Source organism: Tympanuchus pallidicinctus, unplaced genomic scaffold (genome assembly GCF_026119805.1).
Source record: "Tympanuchus pallidicinctus isolate F22 unplaced genomic scaffold, pur_lepc_1.0 scaffold31, whole genome shotgun sequence".
Classification (NCBI taxonomy): domain Eukaryota; kingdom Metazoa; phylum Chordata; class Aves; order Galliformes; family Phasianidae; genus Tympanuchus; species Tympanuchus pallidicinctus.
In genome coordinates this window covers 45008-56491 of record NW_026294749.1, presented here as the reverse complement: position 1 = coordinate 56491, position 11484 = coordinate 45008, and the positions used below count along the sequence as shown (strand labels likewise).

At 33.6% G+C, this 11484-nt stretch overlaps 1 long non-coding RNA gene across 1 annotated transcript; it reads right to left on the bottom strand.

Moving 5' to 3' along the window:
- Positions 1-590: 590 nt before the first annotated feature.
- LOC128087714 (uncharacterized) lies at positions 591-11003 on the bottom strand. Its single transcript, XR_008209963.1, has 4 exons — positions 10909-11003; positions 4821-4909; positions 1985-2119; positions 591-613 (listed from the first exon to the last, which is right to left on the bottom strand). It is a non-coding gene; the product is annotated as an uncharacterized LOC128087714 (long non-coding RNA).
- Positions 11004-11484: the final 481 nt, after the last annotated feature.

Here is an 11484-nt window from a genome sequence, read left to right as displayed (position 1 = left end):
GTCTTGGGCTCTCATTAGGGCTCCCTTGTCATATCTTACATAGTCTTGAGCAAAAGATTTCATTATGTTATAAATATCATCCTCTGTTAATGTTGCCTCATACACACAGACTGAAGTCTTTATGCTCTTGGTTTCATTACATATGATAACAATCATGAGAGAATAACATTCATTAAAATGCTCTGAATCAGAATTAACAATTTTGAACACAAGACATATTCTATGTAATGTGAGACATGCAGCACCTAGAACACAGTATGTGGAAAATATTGAGGACAGGGACCTGCTGAGTTTAGGCTAGGAGAAAAGCAGAACCAATGACAAAGGATCCACAGAAGGAATTAAAAAACAAAACAAAACAAAACAAAAAAAAAAAAAAAAAACCAAAAAAAAAAACCCCACACCTTAGCACTAACATCTTGTGTTCTTGAAAGGTTAGTTTTCCAGCTCAGGGAATTTCAAGCGCATGCTTAACCTCCCCTTTGAGAAAGAAAAATACAAGCCAGCACATGATCCTTGAAAAATTTCCTATGCCTGCTTGAAGTGGTTGCCATAATGCAAATCAATAATAATCTTCTTCTGTGCCTTTCGTTTCCAGGCTCCTTTTATTCTCCTTAAAACAAATAGTGAATTTGATTATTTTAGCAAATTACAACAGCAATTTTTATGCAATTCTCTTCCATCTTCAGTGAAGCATATCTTGTCCAAAATTAACTCAGCCTGATGCACAATAGAACATTAAAAAATTATGTATCTTTTTTTCCTTTAGCAAGGCTGCTGCCACCAATAGCTGACTTGAATCTGCCAATTGTAATTACAACTCTAGCATTTTATTGTCAAATACATTTCCCAGATAAACGGTTCTTGCCTTTTCAATGATTTTGACTGATGGGCTGAGCATGGAGTTATCTTTTTTAAAAGCTAGACTCTATCGGGTAATGCAAATTCTCTTGCTATACAAAACCTTTTTACAAATGTAATTTTTATTTTTAGTGCTTGTCTCTTATCTGTACGGGTTATTTTACATGAATCTGCACTGCTTTGCAGCAAATCAGATTCAAGTGTATCATTTGTGAGCTACATACAAAGCTCTGAGAGCATTAATCTGTTCTTTTCAGCGCACTAGGTCTCAAGAAGCTCCCACAATCCAGCATTAACAAGCTATTTATTTCATTTACCATCTTAATGGCTGAAGAAAAAAAAAAATGGAAACGATGATTGCTTGTTTGTTAATGAAAGGGTGCTGTGGTTAACCACCGGAAAGACTATTAAGCATCATAAAATTGCCCTTGAAATTTGACACTTTAATATCTCATCTCATGTACTATGCAAAAGAAATAGAAAGATCAATAAAGGTTTCACCTAACTTCCAATTACAAAATTTCATGGATTTGAGGAAGAAAATAAAAATAAATTAGGAAGGATAAAAATAGAAGCATTAAAGAAGATTGGATTATTGAATAGTGAGAGGTGACATGGATAGAGTTTTCACACACTCATGGTGCTAAGTTAGCTGCCATATAGAAATGTGAATCTATACATTTTGATACATATATTGCATATATTTTTTGTATATATTGCACATATTTGTCTACCTAACAGTGGCCTTGCAGGTCCTTGCTATATTATAAGAAAATAAAAGAGAAAATAAGAGTGTGCATGCGAGACAGCAGGAGAGAAATATAAAGAAATTTTTAAGGTTATTTTAACACTGTAGAGGTTTTCCTCACTCTCAGTACTGGCAAAAGTTGTTATGAGAAGCCCATGACCTTGAGCAGAGTGGAATTCTCATCTAGGCCTCAGCACGCTCTGTGCTGTGTGCTGCTTGGCAGCGATGACATTTGATCCATCAGGAAGCTTTATGTGTTGGGACAGATCACTGGTAAACTCTGTAAGTTGCTATATTTTCAGGAAAAATAAGCTCTGTGTGGATCAAGGAGTGCAATGAGAACCTGGCACCATCTCTGTCCTTCATGTCACCCACCTCACTCCTGGTATAGAGCAACCTCCAAGGTTAAAAAATGCTTCCTCAGAATGTCACTGAAAGTAGATGACCTTCTTCAAACCTGATTTCATTTTATCCCAATTTTATCTCTTCAGAACTAAGATATTTCTAGACCTGCAGAGAAAAGAAATGTTAATTATAAAAATAATTACAGTTGTAAGAATGCTTGTATTTGTTCAGTAGTTGGCCAGAAATTTTGAATACTCAAATTCTAGACTTAAATGCTAGACATGTAAGATCCATTTCAAGACACCCAGCCGCTTTCATGGATTTAGAAATTTATACACTGAAAGGAAACAACAGTTATATTGAAAGTATATTAACAGTTCCTCAGTAAACACTTAAGTATCCCTGTATGGATTACAGATCCTAAGAAGGTCTTGTCACCCATATTTATGTGTTGATTACATTAAAATAGAAAGTTTCCAAAATCTACGGGCATTGCTTCCTGTTCCTCTAAGCTTGTTATGCTCACTGATTTTTTAAGGAGGCTGAGATTTTAAACACTGCAAAAACCCGTTTATGCCAATAGATAATACAATTTACATATGAAACACCAATATAAATTAAAATATACGTCGATTTGGGGAGTTTATGAAGTTTATATACTCAACGACGTTATTGAAAGAGTTTATGTTCTCTGTAAGCACTTCATTTTATGGCTCACGATTTTTACAGTGCACTGAAAAAAATGGGAACACTTAAATCTCACAAACTTAATGAGTGATACGTAAGAGATGAATATAACAGTAGCAATTCTTCCGGCCATATCTGAATTGTCATCCTGACCTCACTACTTCCTGCCTCCCTACCTGTCTGAGGTATTTATCAATGAAGTATACAAAAAACGTATTACAAATTCTTACCGCTTTGCAAAGCTCAGGTATATGACTAAGTAACACTCAAATAGCTGGAAAAGAATTGATGAGTTCTGCTATGGCAGATGCTAGAAAAGTAAAAAGCAATTTGAAAAGAGAATGAAAAGCAATTTGGGAATTTTTAATGTTTATTACAATTTCAAATCCAGAAACCACTGTAAACAAATATCTATTCTGATTTTCAAAACACTTGCACCATATGCATCAACATTTTTAACTTTTTCCTTCACATCTCTGATGGGGTCTACATCAATTTTTATAACAGAATAAACAAAATAACTATTACTTGTTTGCAAGACAATATGCAGTAGTCAAGTTTTTGTTCAGCTACAGTAAAACACAGAACCTGATTTTTTTCTTTAAAAAACAAAAAAGAGATATACTGAGAGTGTATTAAGCACACCTACAACAGCGGATAGCAAGAGAATGACAACAGAAAGTAAAAATATACTCAAAGTATTTGAGTAGAAAACTATTTGAAGTAAAAATTTAACTAATAAACACATTTCTGGTTTTCAGTTAAAAAAAAATATAAAAACAAAGTTAATATTTGACAATTTATGAAAACTCTATTTTCTTTGCCATTCCTGTGCATAATTTCTTTTAAAAAATGGGATCAAAGTCCTAAAGCAAAAAGATTTAAAAAAATAAAAATAATTTGAACTCCATCATCATAATACTCAAGGTATTTTAATTGTCTAATGATTTTTTATTGGATGCTACCTATCAATCAAAGCATTTCTTAAAGGATGGAAGCAATGAAACACACTTCTTTCATTCTTCTTTTTAACATGCAGCATACAAACACAAAGCAAAATGAGATTGAGGTTTTGTTTTTGTTGGTTTTTTTTTTTATTATCTTTGGCTGTTTTTTCTTTGCTTTTTGCTTTCCTTTTAAAAATCCCGCTCTCCAGACCTTTCTTTTTTATCACTAATTTACCAGAAGAAGAGATCAGTCATGGTCTGTAAACTAAAGGAAGGTGCTGTATATACATACATCCATTTCTGCATGTATATTTATAAATACAGTATATATTTTCATTCTGTATCTTTTCCTATACTCTCTCCCAGCAGCTATTCACCTAGATAGGTGAATGGGCTAGTTGACCGTCTGTTCAAGCCAACACAACCTTTTTTTTATTCCTACAAATGTTTAATTTTTAGACAATTTTTTCTACTTTGAAAATTTAAAAGCAAACATCTGCAACACTGTTAAAGAGAATTTTTTTTTTTTCTTAATAATTTATTAATCAGGAGAAGTTATGCCATCCTGAAGAAAAATTAGATGGAATACAAACTGTGAATTAAATCAGTTTTGACCCTTTCATAGCAGTTTTATTATTCAATAAATCTATGTTTACTCCTATGAGCAGGCTTTATATTTCTTTGAATGAGCTTTTATATAATTCACAAATTACATCTTGCACAGAAGGCTTTAAAGAAGGATCAATATCAGGGGACTCAGCATCTTCTTCCTACTAGATATTTTCTGTGTAACTACTGTTAGAGTAGGGACTGAGTAAAGAAGGGACTAGTAGCCACGGAAACCCTCTCTCCCATAAAACTTTGAAATTTAATCAGGATGTAACATAGCCATTTACTAATCATGTAAAAACTTATGAAAAATATCGCATAGACTCTTTCTTACAAAAAAAAAAAAAACAAAAACAAAACAAAACAAAAAAAAAACACAACAAAAACCTACTATAGATGAGATTGCACTTATATTTGCTGTATTCGTGGTCACTGAAAATGAGATATTTGCTTCACTGTGATTTCTGCTATTAGATTTGTCCAGGGGTTAATAAATAGCATTTCTGTATGCTAGAAAACTCTCTAAATTTATTGAGGACAACATATGTGAAGTTGTTGCTCTATGTGGAAAAGAAAGTTTGATATGGGAAAAAATAGTACAGCAGATTCAGAACTTCCATTACCATCATCGCCTCTGAAAGGGGCGCAGTACAGAGTGAATGATCTCATTGCTGAGTCAGCTTAGATTTTCCACATTGATGCAGTAACTCAACTAAAAGCAAAAAAAAAAAAAAAAAAAAAAAAATTTTTTTGCTTTTCTCCTTTCATTACTTGTTACCAGCTTAGATTAATATCAGTCAGCATTAGACTTGTTTTTGCTTCTGGTCATACTACAGAAAAAGGAAGGTTTTTTTTTTTTTCCATTTGTTTGGGTTTTTTTTGTTTTGTTTTGTTTTTTTACTTTAAGGGTAGTGAATATCCTGAATATTCTGGAGTTATTCGAGGTCAGGCTGGACCAAGCAACCTGATCTCACTGTAAGTATCCCTGTTCATTGCAGAAGAGCTGGAGTGGATGGTCATTAATAATCCCTTCCAAATGATTCCATGATTCTATGATAAAAAGTTTAGGGTTTACTTAATCGGTATTTAAAAGATAGAGCTAACATTTGCTTCTTATCCAAATCAAATCCAGAATACAACGCATGACAGAAGGACTGTTGCATGATATTCAGAAATATTACTTTTTTTTTTTTTTTTTTTACAAGCCTTTATGATTTATTTTAGCAATTGTACATCTTGACTGTAAAGCATCACTTGGATAAATTCATTTGGTTATTACTGGTCTCAAATCCTGTGGTCAGAAAAGAATCAGAAAATCGTATTACTTGTTGAAATGGTAATTGTTAATAATCTACCTTACTCTTCATTATTAACTAAAAAGTAATTGTAACTTAAGACAGACTCTACATTAACAGAAGTGTCCTGTACGTAATTTCATTTCTATGTAACAAGGTCAGTATAACCTTCTCCATTTAGTTTCCTTGTTGTCAACAGTATAATTTGCTTACATCAAGCTAACTTCTTTGGCCTATGTTTTCCCAACTTACATATTTCAACAGTTGAAGCACTTGAATATAATCAGCCCTCTTTCATGCTGAGCTTCAATGGATCCTACTACTTTGAAGAAGTCTTCCAAAATAAAGAAATCTCTCACTAACTTACATAGGTGCAAAAGCTACAGATTGGTGCATTTCAAACATGTAAGACTTTGCAAAAGGAGATTTAATATTTAGATAAAATAAAAACATCAGCATAGCTAATAATGTTCAACTTCATTTATTGCGGTTGTCCTGGGGATTTTAAGAAATTCCACAATCTTCTGTAAGGTAAGTTCTTGGAGCTAAACACTGAGGGAAAAGAAATTATGAAAAAGAATCAAGATGACACTATTGACAACAAATAATCTTTTCCTATGGTATTTCTTGATGTGCCAGCTACAGCATTTCTGACTGCTTGGTTTATTTTTACTTATTTCCAGATTGAACAAATTTAATTTCAGTTTTCAATTTATCTCATAGCATTTTGATGTCCAATAAAGGTGTTCAGTTGAAAACATTATCTGGATTTCAAAGAGAAATCGCAACTTAGAGCTGTTTCAGCTCTAGCTGTTCCTGAGCAACTACAATAACAATTTGATTTGGACAGTTAAAATATTAATGTCACGTAGGAGACATATTTGCTTGTAGATCTCTGATCCATCAACATAAGTTAAAGATGACAGACAAGGTTTTGTAGAACAATGCAATGGCAACATGATTGTCAATTAAGAATCTGAAGAGAAAACAAAAAAAAATATGTATCAGTGAAAGTTATTTTAGCAGAAGTAATTTTAGATGAAAATTTTTGAGATTTGAACTAGTTCTTTGTTAGCTCTGTAAGTGTTCAAATTAAATAAGGTAAATTTAATCTCTTACAAAATGTTTAAAGGAGAAGAATTTATAAAGAATTTTATTATTACTACCCATATACAAATCTTCACTAGACATATTACAACGTGAAGAAAATTATGTTCAAATGCTGAACCCCACTGCCTTAAAGTCAGTTTAGTATATGATCCAATATCCTTAAGTAATTATTTACACCATTACCTTCATTTGCTTAAGTGCAAGTGAAAAATATGTATATTCTAAATTTAAGAATTCTACATATAATATCTCTCTCAACTAGTCATTGTATTTTGAATTTCAAGAAAGTTTGGACAATGAAATTTAACATGCCTACTTCATCAAGTGGAAAAGTTCTTTTTATGTCATGTTCTCTTACGCCAGTACTGCTGTACCTGGGATTATAGCAATATAGAGAAATTGTGGAGGAAAAAAAAAAAAACATTATTGCAAACAGCATGCAGAATTTTTGCAGTACTTAAAAGAAATTTCATCTAGATGTAGAGCTTAAAAATTCAAAACCTTTTCTAACTTCCAGTGCATCTCTACTTGTACATTTCTTGCACTTGCTGAGAAAAATGCAAGGGACACTTTTTCTCCAAAAGGAAATATTTTTATATCAGAACAAACAAAAACAAATCCACAACTGCACAAAATAAATGGCTTCTATAGTTGTTCATCGTCACATGTGTTTCCATCAGTTATGTGCAGAACCAACTTTAGACTGCCTGATAATCAAAGAAAAAGTATTTCAAAATGATTCAATAGCTGGTCAGTTCAATAAAGGAGTAATAAAATTTTAAATACTTATTCCAACATCTTGTACTTTACTCTCTCCATCACTCCAATTTCTTAACCAAACATTTGTGAAAAATCAGTGTTTGAAGTCTTCTGATAATTAGACAGATTTTCCATCCAGTTACTGCAGTTACTTTCATTTAAGATGAAAGTAAATGATAGCTCATACATCACATTCACAGCATTCTGCCTCTCTGCCTAATATATGTAAGTCACAGAGGATGCTGTTTTGAGACTAGTTCAGCTGAAGCCATCTTTGCACATCTCAGTCATGGATATTAGCTACTTGGCCAATGTTCCTCTTAGGCTATAGTTAGGTGAAATGAATGAATTCTGTCTTGTTCAGATTAGTTATTTAAGTTAAATGCTAGATGGAAAAGCTACAGATAAGGGCAACACACATTCCACTTTACTATACACAGAACAAACATCTTTCCTATTGCTGTCTTTGGTGCTTCAGGCAAGATTCACCACATTCCACATTAAACAAAACAATAGATTGCAGTTCAAGTCCTTCTGATTTCCTGTTACTAATTAGGGTTTTAAACAACCTTTTAGAAGCATAAATGGATCAAATTTATAACAGAATGTCTTGAAGGCACAAATAGATTTTATTTCTTTCCAATTGATAATCTCTCTCTGTCCTACATATCCCATAGAATAATTCACTTCATTCTGATGACTACTACATCTCAAAGGTCTGGCACTCTTTAGGGTGCCACCAAGAGATTTTTTTTTACTGTACCACTAAGTTTTCTGCAGTTTTTTGGCTCATAAATTTTCATCTCCCAATCATGCATTTCCCCACCCACTATGTATTGTGGAAATCTTTAATTCAGCAGTGTCTAAATACAAATGAATATATATATATATATATATATATATATATAAAGAAAAATGCAAAGGCCTTAGAGAACAGCACTTGTATTTTGCCCTAGGAAATACTACATTTTCTTTTTTATCTCTCTTTTCTCACAGCATCTAAAGCTAATTTGAATTATGTGACTTGGTTTGCAGGCATGTTAGTCCAACAACCTGTTGGAAAATGACAGACTTTAATTTCATCAGATGCTGAAACAGGTGAACTTAAGTCCCCTATATCTCTATTCTATTGGTAATTTATTAGAAAATTATTTTCTGTGGGAAAGCCACAGACATATTAGAAAGCAACTCTGATGGGCACTTAAGCATTCAAAGGAAGCTCAGAATATTGTAGTACATCATTACTCATTTAGCTGTATTTTAAAAGTACAACTAGATAGATACTCACCCACTAGTAAATGCAGGAATTTGTCCCTATAGATTTAAAATATAGGAATGAATAATTGAGGCCCACTTTCTGATCCAAACAGAAGACTGAAGCCTGAAGAGAAGGCTCCAGGGAGACCTGATAGTAGCCTTTCACTATCTGAAGGGTGGCTGTAAGAAAGGACAGACTCATTAGCAGTGTATGTTGTGATAGGACATGAAGAAATATTTCAAACTAAAAGAGGGAAGAATTAGATTGGATATAAGGAAGAAGTTTTGTTTTTTTTTTTTACAATAAGGGTGATGAGGCACTGGAACAAGTTGCCTAGAGAAATGCTGGCTGCCCTGTCTCTGGACACACTTCATGTCAGGCTGGATGGGGCTCTGAGCAGCCTGATCTAGCTGTAGGTGCTCCTGTTCCTTGCAGGGATGAGTTGGACAAGATAAACTTTAAGGGTCCCTCTCAACTCAAATGATTCTTTGATCACAGGAGTTGAAGTTTAGTATGGCAGAGGTCAGAAATGAAAGAGTTTAGTTATGTCCAATTATCATAGATCCTTAATTATAGGCCACCATGTAAAACATATCTAATCTTGTCTGTGATCAGGCATAGTATCAAATCTAGAAAGACACCACTCCAGAATACTCTGGTTTTTGTGGGTTTTTTTGTTTTGTTTTGCTTCCCCCCTCCCCCCCCCCCCCCGTATCTCTCCCTCTCTGCTATGAGAAGTGTCACATTTTCAACTGCTCAAAATGCCCTAAATTCACCTTAGAAAAGCACCATCTGGCTATTACTTGCTACAAATTACCAGCTGTGAAATATTACTATATTAAGAATGTTAGCCAAAGCAACAGCTGATCTTTCCTGCAACAGAAAGCCAGTGCAACATTTTCATCTGGATTTCACATCACAAACAAAAACTATGCTATGCTAATTCTGCCTTTTCTCAGGAAGATATATATTCTCCAATACTCTAAGGATGAAACATATTTGCAGAGAACTATCAAAATATTTGCAAAAATGATTTTTTTTTTTTTTTTTTACTATTTTAAAAATCAGGTCTAAAAGAAGGTAAGTCCTTCGCCATTTCTTTGCACTGGCTACATTTCTCTTTAAATGGCACAACACCAGTTATTTTCTGGGGAAGTTTTAACTCTCATGTTTTCTCATCATCACTGAAATTTATGAAGAGCTCTATCTTCACTACAGATTTGAAGACAGATAGTGCACTGTGATTTAATGTTCCCTCTCAAGAGTCCATCCACTGCATCTTTTGTTTTAAATTTCCAGAGAAGTTTATGGTACTATCCTTCAAGAACTACAAATGCTATAAAGCAGTTAAACTAATATTCACAGAGAGGGGAAAATAGTTCTTTCGGAGAAAAGTTTTAAAGCCAATACATTCCAGGTATATTTTTGCATGAGGAACTGTTTGGTTGTATTTTTTTTCTGCATTCCTCTTCTGGAGTGTTTCTCCCACGCATAGAGAGAAATTCTGGGGAAAAGCATTGAACAAACTACTGCGATTTCCTGTAGCATGAAGAGCTAATGTATCTTTGTGTACACATATATATATAATATATATATTTCCCTTTCAATCTATCTAATAGAAGATTAAATCTTTCCTCACAGGCTTTCATCCAGTGTAATCATACATAAATACACTAATATTAACATGATGAAAATACAAGGCAAAAAAAAAGGATAGCATGCAACAGCTTAGCAGAATAGCTGACAAAATTCTTGAAGAATTGTTACAGTGCAGAGGACATGAAAAGTTGCTTAAAAATTGACAAAACTTTTATCAGGCTGCCTAACAAGAATAATTCTCACATGTATTGTTCTTCACAGGTATTTTATGAAAAATATTTGAAAAACCATGAAGTTAGATTAATGAAGCTTGAACTATGAAAAAACATGCTCGACTGCACATTTCCCTCTCTATTCCATAAGTGTTAATTAACAATGAATATTAATGAAATCACAAAGATTTTTAATCCAGAGAAGCTATGTACTATGAGGGCTCAGTACAAAACTGAGTAGCTACTCATTAAGTCAAATGCAATAACTGGAAAATATGCATGCTTTTTGCCCAAGGAAGTGTACAAGTGATCTTTTATTCAGGCTTAAATTAGTACGTTTGGAATGGACTAGTAACACTTGGCTAATCATTATGGTTCAAATAACAAATGGGAACTCATTTTACGCTGTGATAACACAACTGTTGGGGTGAGCCCACACTTCATTCTGGCTTTTCTAAACCTGAAAATGTCATACTACCTGCATGGCTTTTCAGTTCAGAAGTAATGACCATGTTCTCCTGGCTCATCAACCAATATCTGAAGGAAGAGCACTGCAAAGTTTGGACTTCTGCCACTCCATAAGGAGACTGCCGTCAGTCTTCAGTTACTGGTTAGCACCACACATTTCCCAAATGTAATCAAAAAGACACCAAGCAAGGATACATCCTAGTACATATGTAGCTCAGCTTCTCTCTGCAAAATTGAGATAATTTTCAGGGAGATTATAAAGGCCTGGGTGCTTTCTCCTATTCACTCCCTTCCCTCTTACCATTCTAATATTGAACACCGCTCTTGGAGTAGCAGACAGTACACTGAACTTAACATTTCACAGAACAGTCATTCCAAGGTTTCCTCATAATTTGTATATGGTTTGGATTATTCTACCCTGGATTAACTTTTATCTACATGGAAGATCACCTATCATTTTATTTTCTCCTTTTTTTTTTTTTTTTTTTTTTTTCCCCTCCTACTTAGTAACCTCTGAAGTAAATCAAAGGTGTACTATCTTGTAGGCTGGAGGATTAAATGTTCATTCTTTTCACTAGGCCATTTC